Source organism: Schistocerca cancellata, chromosome 6 (genome assembly GCF_023864275.1).
Source record: "Schistocerca cancellata isolate TAMUIC-IGC-003103 chromosome 6, iqSchCanc2.1, whole genome shotgun sequence".
Taxonomy (NCBI): Eukaryota; Metazoa; Arthropoda; class Insecta; order Orthoptera; family Acrididae; genus Schistocerca; species Schistocerca cancellata.
The window spans coordinates 111809389-111833856 of NC_064631.1; the positions used below are offsets into that span (position 1 = coordinate 111809389).

The 24468-nt window shown below is 42.4% G+C and overlaps 2 non-coding genes across 2 annotated transcripts; both read left to right on the forward strand.

Moving 5' to 3' along the window:
- Window positions 1-10595: 10595 nt before the first annotated feature.
- Window positions 10596-10670, forward strand: Trnat-ugu (transfer RNA threonine (anticodon UGU)). The gene has a single exon. It is a non-coding gene; the product is annotated as a tRNA-Thr (tRNA).
- Window positions 10671-11023: 353 nt separating this feature from the next.
- On the forward strand, window positions 11024-11098 carry Trnat-ugu (transfer RNA threonine (anticodon UGU)). Its single transcript has one exon. It is a non-coding gene; the product is annotated as a tRNA-Thr (tRNA).
- The last annotated feature ends 13370 nt before the right edge of the window (window positions 11099-24468 follow it).

Sequence of the window (24468 nt, forward strand, 5' to 3'; positions counted from 1 at the left end):
AATAAACTGATGAAAATAGCATTTTTAGAATATACTTTGTCATTCAAATACCAATTACATATACAAGCTCTGATCGAAAATATCTGCTTCAAGAATGCCTGAGACCAGGAGTGAGCTGGCCACTGAAGCAATGGGGATCTTCAAGACGCAGCTGAAGAAGCTCTACTCACTCAGTTAAAGACGAAGGATGACAGATGCAGAACAGCGGCTATTAGGAAGTCGTTGGAAAGCACTTGGGAAAAAAACGGAGGATGAGAAGATCAGAAAAATAGAGAAGTTGAAAAATTCCCTCTGGGGGATTCCTTGATCTGGCGCTAAAGGTTTTTGGTTTTTTCGATAACGAAGTTATTTATTTATTTACATTTTTACCTTCATCATAATTCATTTTATCTATTTTCTTACTTTCACCTTTTATAAAAAACGTATTAAATTTAATTTCTTACCTTATCTGAGAAAAAAATAATTATTTCATAATAAGTGAACGTGATACGAAAAAATATTCATGTTCATAAATTTTGTACTTTGTACTGAAATAGGCGTTTTTTACATGAAAGTAGGTGAATTTTACGTAAAATGGTGAAAATAGTGGGTAAAAAGTGTTGATGCTAGGTAACTAGGGTCGGTCCTGGTGTGAGCCAGGACTGAGCCAAGTGAGCTCGGGCCAGTACTTCTTACCGACTGGAATATTGATGCATGCTGCCTGTATAGCCATCCACAATTGCGAAAGTGTTGCCGGTGCAGGATGTTGTGCACGAACTAACCACTCGATTATGTCGCATAAATCTTCAATGGGATTAATGTTGGGTGATCTCGGTGGCCAGATCCTTCACTGAAATTGTCCACAATGTTCTTGAAACCAACTGTGAACAGTTGTGCCCCAGTAACATGGTGAATTGTCATCTATGAAAATGAAGTCCATGAATTGCTGCAAATGGTCTAAAGCGAACTTAAATATTTCTAGTCAATGATCGGTTTAGTTCGACCAGAGAACCCTGTCCATTCCATGTAAACGTAACCCAAACTGTTATAGAGCCACCACCAGCTTGCACAGTGCCTTGTTGACATCTTGGGTCCATTGCTTAGTGTTGTCTGTGCCACACTCGAACCTTACCATCAACTCTTAACAACTGAAATCGAATTCACATGTCCAGACCACGGTTTTTCAGTAGTCTGCGGTCGCAAGCCCACAAGAGGTGCTGCATGCAGTGTGTGCTGTTAACAATGGCACTCGCATCAGTCATGGTGAGAGGTAATGCCTTAAATTTGGTATTCTCGGCACACTCTTGACACGGTGGATCTCGGAATATTGAAATCCTATAATGATTTCCGAAACGGAACGTTCCCTGCATCCAGTTCCAACTGAAATTCCGCGTTCAAAGTCTGTTAATTTCCGTTGTGCGACCATAACCACGTTGGAAACTTTTTCATGTGATTCACTTGAGCACAAATGGCAGCTCTACCAATGCACTGCCCCTTTGCATCTTGTATACGCGATACTGCCGCCATCTGTATTTGTGCATATCGCTATTCCATTGCTTCTGTCAGCTGCCCCTACCCAAGTGTTTTATGCAACCTGCAATATCGTCAAATACCATGTGCAGGATTTTCATATTCTCTCGCTCGCTATGTGCAAGCTATTATTCCCACAGCAAAAATCAACAGAACTTTTTTTGTAGAAAATTTAATGTAGTTAAATTATGTATCAGGATAAGTTTATGCTAGATGGCGTAGTACTCAAATTATTCAAAAAAACGAACAAAAGTGAACTTCAGAAGCGTTTTTCTTAAATAACCCGAAACTGCGGCCTCCAGAGAAGATGTACCCCGATATAAACTTCAATTGCGTTAAATTTCCTGCAAAAAGGTCCCATTCAATTTTTCTGTGGGTTGCATAAAATCTATCTATAGTGGCAGTTGAATCGCCCTGTACAGAGAGAGGAATACTAATATTCGAACACTGGATTCAGTTACATAATTATTACAATTAATTATAAAAATTAAATAAATTTTAGCTAGCAATAGCGAGTACTCTGTTCAAGAATCACAAAAGGAGGAGATATACTTGGAAATGGCCACGTGATATGGGAAGATTTCCGTTAGATTACGTAATGCTCAGATAGAGATTCCGAAATCAGATGCCGGGTTGTAAGGCGTACTCAGGAGCTGATATAGACTCAGACCATAATTTAGTAGTGGTGAAGAGTAGGCTGATGTTTAAGAGATTAGTCAGGAACAATCAATCGGAAGTACAGAGGAATGACGAGATATGTTTGAAGTTCTCTGTAGTTATAGATACAGCACTAAAGAACAGCTCAGTAGGCAGTAGGGTTTAAGAGGAATGGACATCTCTAAGAAGGGCAGTCACAGAAATTGGAAAGAAAAACATGGGTAACAGAAGAAATACTTCAGCTGATCGATGAAACAAGTAAGTACAAAAATGTTCAGGAAAATTCAAGAATACAGAAATACGAGTTGCTGAGGAACAAAATAAATAGGAAGAACAGGGATGCTAGGACGAAATGGCTGCAGGAAAAATGTGAAGAAATCGGAGGAAAGTCTGAGTCAGCGTAGAGGGAAGTCAAAAGAACGTACGGTGACATTAAAAGCAAAGGTAGTAACATTAAGAGTGCAACGAAAATTCCACTGTTAAATGCAAGCGAGAGAGCTGATAGATGGGAAGAGTACATTGAAAGCCTCTATGAGGGGGAAGACTAGTCTAATGTGATACAAGAAGCAACAGGAGTCGATTTAGAAGGGAGACGGGATGCAGCATTAGAATCAGGAGAGCTTTGTAGGACTTAAGATCAAACAAGGCAAAAGGGATCGATAAAATTCCATCAGAATTTCTAAGATCATTTGGGCAAGTGGCAACCAAACCACTATTCACGTTGGCGTGAAGAATATGTGGAGTCTGGCGACATACCATTTGAATTTCGGAAAAATATCATTCACACAATTCTGAAGACTTCAAGAGCTGAAAAGTGCGAGAATTATTACTGCATAATCACTTTGACAGCTTATGCATCCAAGTTGCTGACAAGAATAATATACAAAAGAATGGAAAAGAAAATTGAGGATGTGTTAGAGGACGATCAATTTGGCTTTAAGAAAGGTCAAAGCACCAGAGAGGCAATTCTAACTTAAAGAAAAATTAATATACGTTCATAGGATTTGTCGATCTAGAAGAAGCGTTTGACAATGTAAAATGGTGCAAGATGTTCGAAATTCTGATAAAAATAGGGGTAAGCTATAGGGGGAGACGAATAATATACAATACGTAAAAGAGACAAGAGGGAATAATAAGAGTGGACGATCAAGAACGAAGTACTCGGATTTCACAGGGTGTAAGACAGGGATGTAGTCTTGTACCCCACTGCTCAATCTGTATATCGACGAAGCAATGGTGGAAATAAAAGAAAGGTTCAGGAGTGGAATTAAAATTCAAGGTGAAAGGATATCAGTGATACTATTCGCTGATGACATTGCTGTTCTGAGTGAAGATGAAGAAAAATTACGTGATCTGCTGAATGCAATGAGCGGTCTAATGGGTACAGAATTTGGATTGAGGGTAAATCGCAGAAAGACGAAAGTAATGAGAAGGAGTAGAAATGAGAACAGCGCGAAACTTAACATTAGGACTGATGGTCACGAATTAGATGAAGTCAAGGAATTCTACTACCTAGGCAGTAAAATAACCAATGGCGGACGGAGCAAGGAGGACATCAAGAGCAGACTAGCACTGAAAAAAAGGTCATTCCCAGGCAAGAGAAGTCTAGTAGAGTATCAAACATAGGCCTTAATTTGAGGAAGAAATTTCTGAGAATGTACATTTGGAGCACAGCATTGCATGGTAATTAAACATGGACTGTGTGAAATCTGGATCAGAAGAGAATCGAAGAATTTGAGATGCAGTGCTACAGACGAATGTTGAAAAGTAAGTGACCTGATAAGTTAAGGAATGAGGAGGTTCTGCGCAGAATCGAGGAGGAAAGCAATGTGTGGAAAACACTGACAGGGAGAAGGGACAAGATGATAGGATATCGGTTAAGACATCAGACTTCCGTGGTACTAGAGGGAGCTGTAGAGGGTAACAACTGCACATAAACACAGAGATTGGAATATATGTACCAAATTATTGAGGACGTAGGTTGCAAGTGATACTGTGAGATGAAGAGGTTGGCACATGAGAAGAATTCGTAGCGGGCTGCACCAAACCAGCCAGAAGACGAAAGACTCAAAAACACGAGATTCTGACTTTGTAGTATCACAATTTTATTCTTAACAAAACAAAAATAATCATGTATTATATTAAGGTATATGTCCAGTAAATAATAGTATGAAATTTTTCACATAACTTACTACAGTTGATAAATAATACGATTTAAATAAAACACAGTTTGAATTTCATGTTACTTGAATATTTTGACACTTGGCAGTGTAGCACTTGTTTTGATCATTCACCCCAAGTTATTGGTCGGCCACAATATTCTTGCACCTGAGTGAGGACGCTTGAGTCGGCTTATTATAAGACGTCCCGTACTATATGGGATCGTCCCTTATTTTGTTTAACTGTCCAGTTGTCGCGACGAAATACGTACGAGAGTTAAACTGTCCAGTTTTTCAATAACTATCCCCTATAGTCTGATAGCCAGTTATTAAGAAACCTGTAGCATAACGAAATTCAGAATAAACGTGGTCATACCCAAAGAAAAAAAGAAAATACACCATCTGATTAAACCAAACTAAGACAGGTCTATCATTTTCAAATTTCGTACATCTCAAGATATCAGATTCATGGATTTGCAGCTCACTACTGCCTTTGTGTAGTTCTACCTAGCGCTAATGCTGCTGCAGAAAGAGTGTCCTCTGTCAGAAAAGGTTTATGGACTGTTGAAAAAAAAACAGGGAAAAAGTGTGAAAATTTCGTCTCCTGATGGCTTTCCTTTGTTTCCACGTGACGTGATTCGGGCCAGCTGCCTGTCTTCAGATCATTTATTACTGTTACAGAGTAAACTGTCGAGTCATGTGACAGCGAACTTTCAGTTCCAGATTCGGCAGGTTACTCTGTATTTTTAACAAATGATCTGAAGATGAGCTGTTGCCCGCACCAGTCATATGGAAACAAAGGAAAGCTATCTGGAGACGAAATTTTCACACTTTTTCCCTGTTTTTTTTTCAACAGTCCATAAACCTTTTCTGACAGAGGACACTCTTTCTGCAGCAGCATTAGCGCTAGGTAGAACTACACAAAGGCAGTAGTGAGCTGCAAATCCATGAATCTGATATCTTGAGATGTACGAAATTTGAAAATGATAGACCTGTCTTAGTTTCGTTTAGATGGTTCAGCTGGAGACTGAATTCGGATACTTTTTTATTGTGGTAACTCCATGCAGACAAATATGTCTAATTTTGATAAAGAATAGGATTAGTGTGAACACTGTTAAGGAGATAATTGTAACAAAGGCCCAGTTTCACGATATTTCACGTGTTGATTTTTGAAGAGGTCTGTTTGAAAATATCAAACACCTGAATGACAAAATCTAACAAAAGAGATTTTTCAGAAACTGAAATCTAACAAAAGAGATTTTCAGAAGCCATCCACGGCAAAATTTTCAGGCCAATTGAGAATGAGATAAAGTAACTCATGTAAAGAGTAATCATTTTCTACCCTAGTTGAAGACCTTGTTGTGACGGGTGGTTATAATTAATCTTTCGCTATTTGACACGTTATAACACGGAAACTAATTACTGTACGAGTACCAAACTTGGTAGCATTAATGTCTAGAGCATGGTGAGCATGATTTCCAGGCGTCACAGCGCCACTGTCTAGTTCCAGCTTCGGTCACCAGGTGCCGTGACCAGTCATTGTGATGGACAGACAGGTAAAAGAGGAAAGGCAGCGAAATGTGGGGGAACTAACATTTGATTTTAATGCTGGGCAGAGTCCAACTGTGTGTGACCACACAGTGCAGCGAAACCCTAACACTGGGCCTCCACAGCCGACGGCCCATGCGTGCGCCAATGTAAACACCACGACATCGGCAACTATGACTGAAATGGGCACGTGACCATCGCCACTGGACGTTGGCGCAATGACAGATACCGTCTTCGCCATGCCGGTGGGAGGGCAGGAACAGCTCCTTGACGCCTGTTCTGTGGCGGCTCCATTACACTCGGGACTTGGCAGCAGTAGGCTCGATCAACACGCTAGTATTACGGAAGCTCAAATCGGACAACTATCTTTTCACGAAACACACAGTTTGCAAGTTATATTCCGCATTGTTGTTGTTGTTGTGGTCTTCAGTCCTGAGACTGGTTTGATGCAGCTCTCCACGCTACTCTATTCTGTGCAAGCCTCTTCATCTCCCAGTACCTACTGCAGCCTACATCCTTCTGAAACTGCTTAGTGTATTTATCTCTTGGTCTCCCTCTACGATTTTTACCCTACATGCTGCCCTCCAGTACTAAAGTGGTGATCCCTTGATGCCTCAGAACATGTCCTATCAACCGATCCCTTCTTCTAGTCAAGTTGTGCCACAAACTCTTCTTCTCCACAATTCTATTCAATACCTCCTCATTAGTTATGTGATCTACCCATCTAATCTTCGGCATTCTTCTGTAGCACCACATTTCGAAAGCTTCTATTCTCTTCTTGTCTAAACTATTTATCGTCCATGTTTCACTTCCATACATGGCTACACTCCATACAAATACTTTCAGAAACGACTTCCTGACACTTAAATCAATACTCGATGTTAACAAATTTCTCTTCTTCAGAAACGCTTTCCTTGCCATTTCCAGTCTACATTTTATATCCTCTCTACTTTGACCATCATCAGTTATTTTGCTCCCCAAATAGCAAAACTCCTTTACTACTTTAAGTGTCGCATTTCCTAATCTAATTCCCGCATCATCATCCGTCCTAATTCGACGGTTACCCGAAATTTTTTTGGTGGCGGTGAATCTGTGTGCTTCCATTGAACTGACTGGCGCTTTGTTTTTGCTTTTGTTGATGTTCATCTTATACACTCCTTTCAAGATACTGTCCATTCCGTTCACCTGCTCTTCCAAGTCCTTTGCTGTCTCTGACAGAATTACAATGTCATCGGCGAAACTCAAAGTTTTTATATCTTCTCCGTGTATTTTAATACCAACTCTGAACTTTTCTTTCGTTTCCTTTAATGCTTGCTCAATATACAGATTGAATAGCATCGGGGAGAGGCTACAACCCTGTCTCACTCCCTTCCCAACCACTGCTTCCCTTTCATGTCCCTTGACTCTTATAACTGCCATCTGGTTTCTGTACAAATTGTAAATAGCCTTTCGCTCCCTGTATTTTACCCCTGCCACCTTCAGAATTTGAAAAAGAGTATTTCAATCAACATTGTCAAAAGCTTTCTCTAAGTCTAGAAATGCTAGAAACGTAGGTTTGCCTTTCCTTAATCTTTTTTCTAAGATAAGTTGTAGGGTCAGTATTGCGTCACGTGTTCCAACATTTCTACGGAATCCAAACTGATCTTCCCCAAGGTCGGCTTCTACCAGTTTCTCCATTCGTCTGTAAATAATTCTCGTGAGTATTTTGCAGCTGTGACTTAATGAACTGATAGTTCGGTAATTTTCACATCTGTCAACGCCTGCGTTCTTTGGGATTGGAATTATTATATTCTTCCTTAAGTCTGAGGGAATTTCGCCTGTCTCATACATCTTGCTCACCAGATGGTAGAGTTTTCTCAGGACTGACTCTCCTAAGGCTGTCAGTAGTTCTAATGGAATGTTGTCTACTCCATTTCCATAGTATTGCCTTTAAGTATATCACCATCATATAGACCCTCTACATACTCCTTCCACCTTTCTGCTTTCCCTTCTTTGCTTAGGACTGGTTTTCCATCTGAGCTCTTGATATTCATACAGGCGATTCTCTTTTCTCCAAAGCTCTCTTCAATTTTCCTGTAGGCAGTATCTATCTCACCCCTAGTGATATATGCTTCTACATCCTTAAATCTGTCCTCTAGCCATCCCTGCTGAGCCATTTTGCACTTCCTGTCGATCTCATTTTTGAGACATTTGTATTCATTTTCGCCTGCTTTCGTTGCTGCATTTTTGTATTTCATCCTTTCATCAATTAAATTCAGTATCTCTTCTGTTACCCAAGGATTTCTACCAGCCCTCGTCTTTTTACCTACTTGATCCTCTGCTGCCTTCACTATTTCATTCCTCAAAGCTACCCATTCTTCTCCTACTGTATTTCTTTCCCCCATTCCTGTCAATTGTTCCCTTATGCTCTCCCTGAAACTCTGTACAACCTCTGCTTCTTTCAGTTTATCCAGGTCCCATCTCCTTAAATTCCCACCTTTTTGCAGTTTCTTCAGTTTTAATCTACAGCTCATAACCAATAGATTGTGGTCAGAGTCCACATCTGCCCCTGGAAATGTCTTTAATTTAAAATCTGCTTCCTAAATCTCTGTCTTACCATTATATAATCTGAAATGATAATTAAATGGACACCCTAGCTGCAAACAGGCGATGATGTACTTCATTGGGGACATGTTGAAAATCCCGGGTTCGATTCCCGGCGGGGTCAGGGATTTTCTCTGCCTCGTGATGGCTGGATGTTGTGTGCTGTCCTTAGGTTAGTTAGGTTTAAGTGGTTCTAAGTTCTAGGGGACTGATGACCATAGATGTTAAGTCCCATAGTGCTCAGAGCCATTTGAACCATTTGAACATGTTGAAAATGTGAGCCCCGGCCGGGACTCGAACCCGGGATCTACTGCTTACATGGCAGACGCTCTATCCCTATGAGCCACCGCGGGCACAGAGGATAGTGCGTCTGCAGGGACTTATCCCTTGCACGCTCCCCGTGAGATCCACATTCCCAACATGTCTAAACCACTACATTTGTAGTGTGTGTAGGCACACATTTTCAACATATTCCCAATGAAATACATCAACGCCTGTTTGCAGCTAGGGTGTTCATTTAATTATCATTTCATTTCTAGCAAAGCTGCATGGTCATCCACGGTAACTGTTCTTTCGGGAACAGATAGTACCGTCATATATACAAGGTGCATTCAAGTTCTAAGGCCTCCGATTTTTTTTCTAATTAACTACTCACCCGAAATCGATGAAACTGGCGTTACTTCTCGACGTAATCGCCCTGCAGACGTACACATTTTTCACAACGCTGACGCCATGATTCCATGGCAGCGGCAAAGGCTTCTTTAGGAGTCTGTTTTGATCACTGGAAAATCGCTGAGGCAATAGCAGCACGGCTGGTGAATGTGCGGCCACGGAGAGTGTCTTTCATTGTTGGAAAGAGCCAAAAGTCACTAGGAGCCCGGTCAGGTGAGTAGGGAGCATGAGGAATCACTTCAAAGATGTTATCACGAAGAAACTGTTGCGTAATGTTAGCTCGATGTGTGGGTGTGTTGTCTTGGTGGAACAGCACACGCGCAGCCCTTCCCGGACGTTTTTGTTGCAGTGCAGGAAGGAATTTGCTCTTCAAAACATTTTCGTAGGATGCACCTGTTACCGTAGTGCCCTTTGGAACGCAATGGGTAAGAATTACGCCCTCGCTGTCCCAGAACATAGACACCATCATTTTTTCAGCACTGGCGGTTACCCGAAATTTTTTTGGTGGCGGTGAATCTGTGTGCTTCCATTGAACTGACTGGCGCTTTGTTTCTGGATTGAAAAATGGCATCCACGTCTCATCCATTGTCACAACCGACGGAAAAAAAGTCCCATTCATGCTGTCGTTGCGCATCAACATTGCTTGGCAACATGCCACACGGGCAGCCATGTGGTCGTCCGTCAGCATTCGTGGCACCCACCTGGATGACACTTCGCATTTTCAGGTCGTCATGCAGGATTGTGTGCACAGAACCCACAGAAATGCCAACTCTGAAGGCGATCTGTTCAACAGTAATTCGGCGATCCCCCAAAACAATTCTCTACACTTTCTCGATCATGTCGTCAGACCGGCTTGTGCGAGCCCAAGGTTGTTTCGGTTTGTTGTCACACGATGTTCTCCCTTCATTAAACTGTCGCACCCACGAACGCACTTTCGACACATCCATAACTCCATCACCACGTGTCGCCTTCAACTGTCGATGAATTTCAATTGGTTTCACACCAGGCAAATTCAGAAAACGAATGATTGCACGCTGTTCAAGTAAGGAAAACATCGTCATTATAAGTATTTAAAACAGTTCTCATTCTCGCCGCTGGCGGTAAAATTCCATCTGCCGTACGGTGCTGCCATCTCTGGGACGTATTGACAATGAATGCGGCCTCATTTTAAAACAATGCGCATGTTCTTATCTCTTTCCAGTACGGAAAAAAAAATCAGAGGCCTTAGAACTTGAATGCATCTCGTAGTTAAAACATGGCTTCCCGTGCATTGACCTTCTTGTGCGAACGCACACGCTATGCCAGAACTCGTACGGGAATTGGTAGATTAATCTGCCACGAGTAATGAGTATGTTGGGCAAACATCTATTAGGCGCACTACGAATGTAGTGGTGTGGACATGTTGGGAATGTGGATCTCACGGGGAGCGTGCAAGGGATAAGTCCCTGCAGACGCACTATTCTCTGTGCCCGCGGTGGCTCATATGGATAGAGCATCTGCCATGTAAGCAGGAGATCCCGGGTTCGAGTCCCGGTTGGGGCACACGTTTTCAACATGTCCCCAATGAAGTACATCAACGCCTGTTTGCAGCTAGGGTGTCCATTTAATTATCATTTCGCTGCATGGTCATCCACGGTAACTGTTCATTCGGGAACAGATACTACCGTCACATATAGTTTAAATATGGCTTCCCGGCCATTGACCTTCTTGTGCGAACGCACACGCTATGCCAGAACTCGTACGGGACTTGGTAGATTAATCTGCCACGAGTAATGAGTATGATGGGCAAACATCTATTAGGCGCACTACGAATGTAGTGGTGTGGACATGTTGGGAATGTGGATCTCACGGGGAGCGTGCAAGGGATAAGTCCCTGCAGACGCACTATTCTCTGTGCCCGCGGTGGCTCATATGGATAGAGCATCTGCCATGTAAGCAGGAGATCCCGGGTTCGAGCCCCGGTTGGGGCACACGTTTTCAACATGTCCCCAATGAAGTACATCAACGCCTGTTTGCAGCTAGGGTGTCCATTTAATTATCATTTCGCTGCATGGTCATCCACGGTAACTGTTCATTTGGGAACAGATACTACCGTCACATATAGTTTAAATATGGCTTCCCGGCCATTGACCTTCTTGTGCGAACGCACACGCTATGCCAGAACTCGTACGGGAATTGGTAGATTAATCTGCCACGAGTAATGAGTATGATGGGCAAACATCTATTAGGCGCACTACGAATGTAGTGGTGTGCACATGTTGGGAATGTGGATCTCACGGGGAGCGTGCAAGGGATAAGTCCCTGCAGACGCACTATCCTCTGTGCCCGCGGTGGCTCATATGGATAGAGTATCTGCCATGTAAGCAGGAGATCCCGGGTTCGAGTCCCGGTTGGGGCACACGTTTTCAACATGTCCCCAATGAAGTACATCAACGCCTGTTTGCAGCTAGGGTGTCCATTTAATTATCATTTCATTTCTAGCAAAGCTGCATGGTCATCCACGGTAACTGTTCTTTCGTGAACAGATACTACCGTCATATATAATTATATAATCTATCTGAAAGCTTTTAGTATCTACAGGGTTCTTCCATGTATACAACCTTCTTTCATGATTCTTGAACCAAGTGTTAGCTATGATTAAGTTGTGCTCAGTGCAAAATTCTACCAGGCGGCTTCCTCTTTCATTTCTTGGCCCCAATCCATATTCACCTACTACGTTTCTTTCTCTTCCTTTTCCTACTATCGAGTTCCAGTCACCCATGACTATTAAATTTTCGTCTCCCTTCACTACCTGAATAATTTATTTTATCTCATTATACATTTCATCAATTTCTTCATCATCTGCAGAGCTAGTTGGCATATAAACTTGTACTACTGTAGTAGGCGTGGGCTTCGTGTCTATCTTGGCCACAATAATGCGTTCACTATGCTGTTTGTAGTAGCTTACCCGTACTCCTATTTTTTTTTATTCATTATTAAACCTACTCCTGCATTACCCCTATTTGATTTTGTATTTATAACCCTGTATTCACCTGACCAAAAGTCTTGTTCCTCCTGCCACCGAACTTCACTAATTCCCACTATATCTAACTTTAACCTATCCATTTCCCTTTTTAAATTTTCTAACCTACCTGCCCGATTAAGGGATCTGACATTCCATGCTCCGATCCGTAGAAGGCCAGTTTTCTTTCTCCTGATAACGATGTCCTCTTGAGTAGTCCCCTCCCGGAGATCCGAATGGGGGACTATTTTACCTCCGGAATATTTTACCCAAGAGTACACCATCATCATTTAATCATACAGTAAAGCTGCATGCCCTCGGGAGAAAATATGGCTGTAGTTTCCCCTTGCTTTCAGCCGTTCGCAGTACCAAAACAGCAAGGCCGTTTTGGTTAGTGTTACAGGGCCAGATCAGTCAATCATTCAGACTGTTGCCCCTGCAACTACTGAAAAGGCTGCTGCCCATCTTCAGGAACCACACGTTTGTCTGGCCTCTCAACAGATACCCCTCCGTTGTGGTTGCAGCTACGGTACGGCTATCTGTATCGTTGAGGCACGCAAGCCTCCCCACCAACGGCAAGATCCATGGTTCATGGCGTTAAGATAAGAGAAATTGGGGTGTTCCTCCCTCTCTCTAGCACCGTTTTCTGTGTGTGGCACAATGTACTATTCTGAGGGTGTGTCTTAGGAAGAGAGGCTACATATTCGCGTGATCCCCTTATAAACAATAACCGTTTAAAGAAAACTCACAAAAAATATCATGAATCTGTGTCTAATGTTTGTTCGGCAATATACACACGTAAGCAGTGGTCTGTCAGTAAAATAAAGTTCTATGGAAACAATTATAGCGCACATCCTTACTGCAACCTGATATGTATCCCTGACTATCTCAGATCCCATATTTTGACATAACGTACACCACAAAATCCTAAACTTAGTATGTATGTGATAATTATAGATCCGAAGGCCAATCATAGTTGTTTATTTATAACACCGTACTGATATTAGCATTGTTCCGTGTCGTAGCCGTAACATATCTGGGAAAATTATGTTGCTCAACTTATAGGCAATCATCCAGCCTAGACATTGTTCGCAGTTGAACTGTCAGCATCGCTGTTTCGTAGAACTAGTAACTGATTTCCAGGTTAAATAATGGTAACTATAGAAATATAGTGTATACCATTATAACCAATTATTGACTCTGATTACGAATGAAACAACAAGTTTTTTTTTTAACTTGTGGCCCTGCACTGTCATATTTTATAGACAAAGATTGCGTTTCCAGACTTGTTGTTTCATTCGATGTCATTAACATTCACGATAAAGCCTAACTTTAAATGTTCGCATTTAAAGTGACTCTAACTATACGGGACGTATGCACAGCCTTCTCCGGCAGATTCCTGTTTAGACGCCAGGTCAGCCTACCGTAGTATTCGTAAAAGCGTGGGACAAACACAGGAATGCATCTTAGCATGTCAATATAACGGCCAACAGCAAACACAAATCATCGGATAAAGCTCGCGATGACACTACCAGTCACATGATGTTCAGGTCATACCTTCTAAATGTGATTAGACTTCAATCCAATCACGCCACTTCGTGGTTGCTGCGATGTGGATAACCCTGTGCCATGTGGAACTGGACGTGGGTCCAGCAACGACAAGCACCATGCACTCCAGATAGCAGTACTTTCATTGACACCTTCTAAGTATGGCCATAATTACACTAGTTTATGCGCACGCTGTCACCTGAGCACACACTAGAATTAGGGGTATTGTGCGTGTGATTTTTTTCTGCGTACATGACGTTACCAAAACACCAGAGAGAACAATCGAAAACTGGTTAAATGCACGAGAAATGGTTTAAAAATTAGACAAACGTCAAGCAATAGTATTAGGAGATAATCTAAGTCATCTAGATTCCAAAATTATGCTACCTATGCTGACCACAGAGCTCCCTTTTAATCCTCTGTTAGCAGTAGTAACGTCGATTAATGTTATCTATAGTAACGCCAATATGCAATCAATATGCATCGCTCCTGGATTCATAATAGATTGAAATATATTTTACGATTCCAAATACATACAAGCTGCAAGTAGCATGTAATGGGTGGAGGCTAAAATAGCATTACTGCTTATCTATGCACTCTTGGAAATGATGGGAGTATGAGAATATGGCCTTCTCATCATATCTCTGTCTATAACACACCGTCTCTCCATCAGATGGTGCTGTGATTCTAATAGATTTGCCCCCTTGTAACTTTCTAGGAAAGAATGCAGACACTTTGATCTAGTGCTTATGTCACAAAAAAAATTCAGCTACACTCTAAGTATACATACAGATAACCTGCATGACCATGTCGTATCAGGATTTTACCGAATTTTTTTAACATTTTCCACATTTTTTCGATATTTTCTGTATTTAAATGTACAAGTGTGTACATGCTCTTATGGCTTGCATAAGAGTACTATTCAACTTTGATACAGAGCCAGCGTACCTACTTCAACCTCCAGATGCCAGCGCTAAAACAAACATGCACGTATTCTGTTGTATCCACACACACAGCAGATTTACGCTATTTTCGCGAGCGGGGGCGGCCTCAGGGGCGGCAGGGATATTACGAGTGACGGCTCCACAGCGACCCACGAGCTGCGTAGAACGTTAAAATGCAGTTAGGTGCGCGGACCGTAAAATAAAAAACATGACACCTTATTGTTCTTGAATCGTTGTGTTGTAACATTCCACTTGTGATATAACAATAAAGTACAGTGTAGTATTGTATTTACATGCATATTGCATCACAACTATTATAAAAAAATAAGGTGCCTTGTCATTTGTTTTAGCGTCCGCGCACTCAGCTGCATTTTAACATTGTACTACGACAAAATCAAATTTTGATTGTAACCCAATATATTTATTTGACAGGTTATATCGGACGCTTGAGAAACAATTGAAACTGTGCAATAGTGAAACAAATAAAGAGTAATAATAATCCACGTGATAGCAATCAGGGTGACAGGTTATTGTCATTGAAGCAAATTATTTCAGCTGTGGACCCTGCTAGAACAAACTATAGGAATATTTCCGTTGTGCAATACATTTAAAAAGACACACTTGAGTGGTAACTCGTACACTTAGTCGATAGTGTGTCTTAAAAGAGCAATGAAAGATGGTGATCGCATGTGGATTATTTGAGTTAAGTCTGAATGCTACGAGGACAGTGGTACCTATGTTGATATTCCCTTAATCTTCTTCGATATTCCATCTCTCTTCCAGAGTTTCGCCCATCATCATTTAAACCTAAAATTCCCTCTCTACTTGCCACGTCAACTGCAAATTTGTTACTCGTAATACGGTTTACAGGGACGGTTCCCTGCCGATCTGCCCCATTTCACGGAGAAGTAGCCATTCAGAAGTAAATGACATTATTGCTGCGAACAACAGTAAAAAAGGGGTATTGGACTGTGCTAAAATGAAGTCAGTTGATCCTAAGGGAATTACGTGAGGAAACGAGACACTATGAGTTGCTACTTGGGTAACAAGATAGGTGTTGATGGTCAAAGGAGAGACGATATGGAATGTAGACTGGCAATAACAAGAAACGCGTTTCTGAAAAGAACATTTAGGTAGACTGTACGACGTGCTCCAGATATTCAATGGTTATCTTGTAATCTGATGCTATCGAGTTCTTTGTTGTGGAAATTGTCTCGCATTGTCCGCGTTTAAAAAGAGCTACATTTCCTTTCGATCGTCCAGCGACGGTGTTTTCCTGTAGACGGCACTTCTGTCGGTGGCGCTGCACAGCCTTCCTGATATACCAGTTACGTGCATTCCGAATATTATGAGCCTTTTGCGCTTCCTTGGAGTGCGCTTGATGTTATTGCTCTTTCTGTTGAACATTTTCCGCCCAATGTAACGTAAAGGGATTCGATAGCCAACATCCGTCGAGGCGGTCACGTATTGGTAAAGATTCTCCATACTGTTGTACACTGACGGAAAAGAATCGCAACATCACCAAATAATTAATGCAGAGTAATGAAATTTCGGGACCACATTTCTCTAGGTACCATATTTAAGCGTTTAACACTCCAAGATCATACGTTAATGCGAGTGCGAGATAAGCCATTGCAGATGTGAAACGCTAGTACATTAACAGCCAATGTAAGCACCGGAATGTTGAATGCAAGCGTGCATTGTGTTGTACACGTTTCAGATGTTAGTTTGTGGGATGGAGTTCCACGCCTGTTGCATTTTGTAGGTCAATACAGGAACGGTTAATGCCATTTTTGGATGGCGCTGGAGTTATCGCCCAACGATGTTCCATATGTGCTCGATTGGAGAGAGGTCTGGTGATCGAGCAGGCCAAGGCAACGTGTCGGCACTCTGTAAAGCACGTTGTATTACAACAGCGGTATGTCGTCGAGCGTTATCCTGTTGGAAAATACCCACTGACTGCTGTTGATGAATGATAGCACAACAGGTCGAATCACAAGACTGACGTACTAATTTGTCGTCACCTTGCGTGGGATAAGCATAAGAATGTCCTTGCTGTCATTGGAAATCGCATCCCAGACCATAATTCCAGGGGTTGATTCAGTGTGTCTAGCACGCAGAAAGTTTTTTTTTTTTTTTCAGATTCTCAGCTGGCCGTCACTGGCACGGAGGCAGAATCACTTACATCAGAAACCGCAACAGACCTCCCCCCTGCCCTCCAATGAGCTCTCGCTTGACACCACTGAAGTCCCAAATGGCGGTGGTTTGGGGTCAGTGGACTGCACGTTACAGAGCCTCTGGCTATGAGCTGTCCTTGAAGTAACTTATTTGTACCACTTCCTTGTGTCGCTGTGGTGCCAACTACTGCTCAAACTGCTGTTGCAGATGCAGTACGATGCGCCAGGGCCACACAACGACCACGATGGCCTTCCCTCTCGGTGAGGCCACTTGGCCGTCCATAGCCCGTACTTCTTGCGGCCGTACATTCCCGTGACCATCGCTGCCAGCTGTCATGTACAGTTGCTACATTCCTGCCAAGTCTTCCTGCAGTATCGCAGAAGGAACATCCAGCTCTCCGTTGCCGTATTACACGACATCGTTCAAACGCACGTAACTAAGGCCCACGATGGTTTACAGCGTGTATTTAAAGTACACCACTGGCCATTAAAATTGCTACATCACGAAGAAATGGAGATGACAAACGCGCATTCATTGGACAAATATATTATACTAGAACTGACATGTGATTACATTTTCACCCAATTTGGGTGCATAGATCCTGAGAAACCAGTACCCAGAACAACCACCTCTGGCCGTAATAACGGTCTTGATGTGCCTGGGCATTGAGTCAAACAGAGCTTGGATGACGTGTACAGCTACAGATGCCCATGCAGATTCAACACGATACCACAGTTCAACAAGAGTAGTGACTGGCGTATTGTGCCGAGCCAGTTGCTCGGCCACCACTGACCAGACGTTTTCAATTGGCGAGAAATCTGGAGAATGTGCTGGCCAGGGCAGCACTCGAACATTTTCTGTATCCAGAAATGCCCGTTCAGGACCTGCAACATGCGTTCGTGCATTATCCTGCTGAAATGTAGGGTTTCGCAGGGATCGAATGAAGGGTAGAGCCAAAAGTTGTAACACATCTGGAATGTAACGTCCACTGTTCAAAGTCCCGTCAATGTGAACAAGAGGTGACCGAGACGTGTAACCAATGGCACCCCATACCATCACGCCGCGTGATACGCCAGTATGGCAATGACGAATACACGCTTCCGATGTGCGTTCACCGTGTCGCCAAACACTGATGCGACCATCATGATGCTGTAAACAGAACCTGGATTTATCCGAAAAAATGACGTTTTGCCATTCGTGCACCCAGGTTCGTCGTTGAGTACACCATCACAGGCGCTCCTGTCTGTGATGCAGCATCAAGGGTAACCGCAGCCGTGGTCTCTGAGCTGATAATCCATGCTGCTGCAAACGTCGTCGATCTGTTCGGGCAGATAGTGGTTGGTGTCGTGCAAACGTCCCCATCTGTTGACTCAGGGATCGAGACGTGGCTGCACGATCCGTTACAGCCATGCGGATAAGATGCCGGTCATCTCGACTGCTAGTGATACGAGGCCGTTGGGATCCAGCACGTCGTTCCGTATTACCCTCCTGAACCCACCGATTCCATATTCTGGTAACAGTCATTGGATCTCGACCAACCCGAGCAGCAATGTCGCGATACTATAAACCGCAATCGCGATAGGCTACAATCCGACCTTTATCAAAGTCGGAAACGTGATGGTACGCATTTCTCCTCCTTACACGAGGCATCACAACAACGTTTCACCAGGCAACGCCAATCAACTGCTGTTTGTGTATGAGAAATCGATTGGAAACTTTCCTCAAGTGCCGGCCAAAGTGGCCGTGCGGTTCTAGGCGCTGCAGTCTGGAACCGCGAGACCGCTACGGTCGCAGGTTCGAATCCTGGCTCGGGCATGGATGTGTGTGATGTCCTTAGGTTAGTTAGGGTTAACTAGTTCTAAGTTCTAGGGGACTAATGACCTCATGACCTCAGAAGTTGAGTCCCATAGTGCTCAGAGCCATTTTTCCTCAAGTCAGCACGTTGTAGGTGTCGCTAGCGCCGCCAACCTTGTGTGAATGCTCTGAAAAGCTAATGATTTGCATATCACAGCATCTTCTTCTTGTCGGTTAAATTTCGCGTCTCTAGCACGTCATTTTCGTGATGTAGCAATTGTAATGGCCAGTAGTGTAAATCTGATTTGCGTCTTCGTAGTGGCACTACTAGCGCCACTCTTATGCGACTGGCGCCAAATTTGTAAATTTGATTAAATATCATCTTTCAGATGTAGGAACACGCCTACCAACTTTAGTGCATGTCACACAACTTCTTCTTGGTGTAGCGAATTTTTTTCTGTCAATGTATTTGGATTGTTAGCTGTCGATATGGGACAGTGTCGAACGCTTTTCAGACCCGTGTTCATGTCCAGTATTTAAAATGAAAACCCGCGCAGAGTAGCTGTGTGGTTTGAGGCGTCATGTCACGGACTGGGCGGCCCCTCGCGCCGGGGGTTCGAGTCCTCCTTCGGGCATGGGTGTGTATGTTGTCCTTAGCATAAGTTAGCTTACGTAGTGTGTAAGTCTAGGGACCGATGACCTCAGCAGTTTGGTCCCTTAGGAATTCACACACATTTGAACATTTTTAAAAAGAAAAAAACAGCGTTGGAAACGCAATGGTGATTAAAGCGATGACGTACTCTTTGTGGACTGTGCTGGTTCGCATGCCGGCTCGCTGGAAGCTGGACTGCCGTGTTAAAACAGACGGCTGTCGTGTGCAACCGGCGCTGTGTTTTCACAGACGGCCACGCCTTCGTTCCCACTCTGTGTCAAACTTCGCAGCTTCGTTGAATAAGTTAACGCGGGGCGCCTCCCTCGCCATGCATAATACCTGGCTCCGCCTCCCTAGATACTCCGGAAATCGAAACGATCGGCTTTCGTAAATTTCTCAGCAGTTTAGGAACCGAGGCCGAAAAACGCTTTTCAGCCTGTGACTGCTCTGGATGGAAATAAATTCCTATCCGACTTTTTGTCAACTTGTTGTTGAATTTTCCCGTGTTTTGTATCTCTTTCTCTGATACAAACTGCGGATAACACGAGCTAGCGAACAGCTTCACTGCATTCATGTTATTGCGGAAGAGCAAAAATGTTGTTCTAAGATCTTTTCAAAACGGTTGCAGCTGGTTCTAAATTCTTTTAACTGGTTCCTATTGTGTTACTACTCGGTTAAAACTGTCCAGTTACGCGTCCTATTCTACAGGGCCGTACAAGCAAACAAACGTCTGACGTTTCTCTATACTTCAACTCGTTTGACCGACGTTGCGGACACAAACACAAATACCACACACAAAATGAATACGTATAAGTCATTCACGCAAGCAGTTAAACTGTTTACTAATATTTGAGAGTAAGTGTTATTACCATTGCCGAGGCTCTACGAAAAAAAAAGAATGGTTCAAATGGCTCTGAGCACTATGGGACTTAACATCTGAGGTCATCAGTCCCCTAGAACTAGTTAAACCTAACTAACCTAAGGACATCACACACATCCATGCCCGAGGCAGGATTCGAACCTGCGACCGTAGCGGTCCCGCGGTTCCAGACTGAAGCGCCTACAACCGCTCGGCCACAACGGGTGGCCGAGGCTCTCCGAGGTTGGAATAGCACCCACCCCAGCTTTTTACTTAATAGAGGAATAATATATACGAATTACTTCGGTTAGATTCCATACAGTCATTGCCGAGTAATAATAATGTCTTTGTTCTTTGTTCACTCAATATCCGGCTCTGTTCCTTTTAGTGTAGCTTCGCTTTTCCTATCCCTTATTGTTACTATCACACTTTATATCTTTATCAGCCCATCACATATAAATTCGATTGTCTTCTTGTACGTTTTAATGTTGGGCTCATATAGCACGGGTTTCTTGCATGATTGCATTGATTGCATGAATTTGTTCTTGGGTTGGGTTGATTTGGCGGAAGGGACCAAACAGCGAGGTTATCGGTCTCATTTGATTAGGGAAGGATTGGGAAGGAAGTCGGCCGTGCCCTTTCAAAGGAACCATCCCGTCATTTGCCTGAAGCGATTTAGGGAAATCACGGAAAAGCTAAATCAGGATGGCCGGACGCTGGATTGAACCATCGTCCTCCCGAATGCGAGTCCAGTGTGCTAACCACTGCGCCACCTCGCTCAGTTTTTGTTCTTGAAAGCAAATGCTAAAAAGTTGTCATTTACAATTAGATGTGTTATTAGCTGCTCCATACCTGGCGTGGCTGCTGCGATATCTTTGGTGCCGTTGTCTCGTTGATCGCTAGTGTGGAGCAAACACAGCGACGCTAAATTCCATAAATCGCGTGCAGCGACTCCAGAACCTAATAATACTGCGACGTCTGCTCCGAAAAGTCACACAGTCAAAACACTCTAAAAAAAGAAACAAATTTTCACTGCGCCACCATAAAACGCGACATGACGCAACTAACCACTCAGTATTAACGTTGGGCAGCTGACTAATATACTCTTTATTATACAGCTCGCCTGTTTATTCGTACTTCTCGGAGTTCAAAAAACACCAATTATGACTGCATGTAACAATGCAATACTGGTCAATACACCAACGACAATAGTTCACTGTGCTTGTCTCAGCAGCATAAAGCGGTTCAGAGACTCTTTTCGAAAGTAAGTTACACTCATATGTTTGGTTCCGTATGCTGTGGAATGATTTGTGGCATAGTTGAATTTCCATTTTACCATCGGCTGTCTCTGACACGCTCTGAACCTCTAGTATATTGAAAGTACATTGTGTCATCTTCTAAGACCAATCTTCCTCAACCTATTCTCTCTTATAACTCTCTTTCAAATGTTCTTTCTCCGCTTCTTCCTCATTTTTTATGTTCTTCTCTTGCGAATTGACCTTCCGCTCTAAATATATCGGGAATACAAATGTCGCTCTGTCTCTCAGTACCACTGTCCTTTTATTATATTTTCAGCAAGCAACATTCATAAAAACCCTTCCTTCTTCTCTTACCGATAAATAGTTCTCTTCTCCATAAAACTGGAGAGGTTTTTCCATAATATAATGTTCTTTTTTTATTTTATTTTATTTACATGTCAAGTTCCGTAGGACCAAATTAAGAAGCAAATCTCCAAGGTCATGGAACGTGTCAGTACATGAACTTACAACATAAAAGTAATAACAGATAAAAATAAATGTTCATGAACCTGAAAGAAAATCAGTCCACAAGTTTAAGCAAACACTATCAGAAATACAATGAGAATCATCTTAATTTTTCAAGGAACTCCTCGACAGAATAGAAGTGACCCACGAGGAAACTCTTCAGTTTCGATTTGAAAGCGCGTGGATTACTGCTAAGATTTTTGAATTCGAGTGGCAGCTTATTGAAAATGGATGCAGCAGTATACTGCACACCTTTTTGCACAAGAGTTAAGGAAGTCCGACCCAAATGGAGGTTTGAGGAGGAGGAGGAGATTAGTGTTTAACGTCCCGTCGACAACGCGGTCATTAGAGACGGAGCGCAAGCTCGGGGTAGGGAAGGATGGGGAAGGAAATCGGCCGTGCCCTTTCAAATGAACCATCCCGGCATTTGCCTGGAGCGATTTTAGGGAAATCACGGAAAACCTAAATCAGGATGGCCGGAGACGGGATTGAACCGTCGTCCTCCCGAATGCGAGTCCAGTGTGCTAACCACTGCGCCACCTCGCTCGGTGGAGGTTTGATTTCTGCCGAGTATTAACCTAGTGAAAGCTGCTTATTGTTGGAAATAAACTAATATTGGTAACAAGAAACGACAATAAGGAATATACATATTGAGAGGCCAATGTCAAAATACCCAGACTCGTGAATAGAGGCCGACAAGAGGTTCGTGAACTCACACCACTTATTGCCCGAACTGCCCGTTTCTGAGCCAAAAATATCCTTCTAGAATGGGAAGAGTTACCCCAAAACATAATACCACACGACATAAGTCAATGGAAATAAGCAAAGTAGACTAATTTACGTGTCGAAGTATCATTCACTTTCGATACCGTTCGAATAGTGAAAATGGCAGAATTAAGTCTTTGAACAAGATCCTGAACGTGGGCTTTCCACGACAGCTTACTATCTATCTGAACACCTAGGAATTTGAACTGTTCAGTTTCACTAATCATATGCCCGTTTTGTGAGATTAAAACGTCAGGTTTTGTTGAATTGTTTGTTAGAAACTGTAAAAACTGAGTCTTACTGTGATTTAACGTTATTTTCTACAAGCCATGAACTGAGGTCATGTTCTGCACTATTTGAAACCGAGTCAATGTTGCACACAACATCCTTTACTACCAAGCTGGTGTCATCAGCAAACAGAAATATTTTAGAGTTACCCATAATACTAGCCCATCCAGTACCTCACAGAGAAAAGAGAATATAGCATTTTCAGTTATCAAACAACTTCAAAGCCGAACTGTACATTTGATAGCAAATCGTGTGATATAAAATGATCAATTAACCTTACATACACAGCCTTTTCGATAACTTTTGCAAACCCTGATGGCATAGAAATAGGTCTAAAATTATCTAAATTATCCCTTTCTCCCTTTTTATAAAGCGGCTTTACTACTGAGTACTTTAATCGCTCAGGAAACTGACCATTCTTAAAGGAAAAATTACAAATATGGCTAAATACAGGGCTAACATGTGCAGCACAGTACTTTAATATTCTACTAGACACCCCATCATAACCATGAGAGTCCTTAGTCGTCAGTGATTTAATTATTGACTCAATCTCCCTCTTGTCTGTATCACAGAGGAGTATTTCAGACGTCAGTCTCGGAAAGGCATTTACTAAGAAATTTACATGATTTCCTGTAGAAACTAAATTTTTATTTAATTCACCAGCAATGCTCAGAAAATGGTTGTTAAATACTGTACATATATCTGATTTATCAGTATCAGAAATATTATTACTGTGAACTGACTTTATATCATCAACCTTGTGCTGCTGACCAGACACTTCCTTCACAACTGACCATATGGCTTAATTTTATCCTGTGAATTAGATACTCTATTTGCATAACACATACTTTTTGCCTTGCTATTAACATTTTTAAGCACCTTACAATACTGTCTGTAATGGGCTACTGTAGCTTGATTGTGACTACTTCTAAGATTTTGATGTAATTCCCGCTTTGTTCTACATGATATACTTATCCCACTAGTCAGCCAGCCGGGCTGTCCATTACTACTAGCACCCCATTTAGAATGTTCTAATGGAAAGCAATTCTCAAAGAGCATGAGAAATGTGTTATGGAAAGCATTGTATTTATCATCTATATTATCGGCACTATAAACATCTTGTCACTCTTGTTCCTTGACAAGTTTTGAAAAACTCTCAACTGCTGTTGGATTAACTTTCCTACGTAGTTTGTAATTAAATACGACATTGGTTTGAGTAAAAAAACCTTTTAGTGTTAAAATTTGTGCATCATGGTCTGAAAGGCCATTCACCCTTTTACTAACAGAATGCCCATCTAGTAATGAAGAATGAATAAAAATATTGTCTATGACTATGCTACTGTTCCCCTGCACCCTAGTTGGAAAAAACACAGTTTGCATCAGATCATACGAATTTAGGAGATCTACCAACATCCTTTTTCTTGCACAAGCATGTACAAAATTAATATTGAAGTCACCACATATAACTACTTTCTTATGCTTCCTACAAAAAAAAAATTGTTCAAATAGCTCTGAGCACTATGGGACTTAACAGCTTTGGTCATCAGT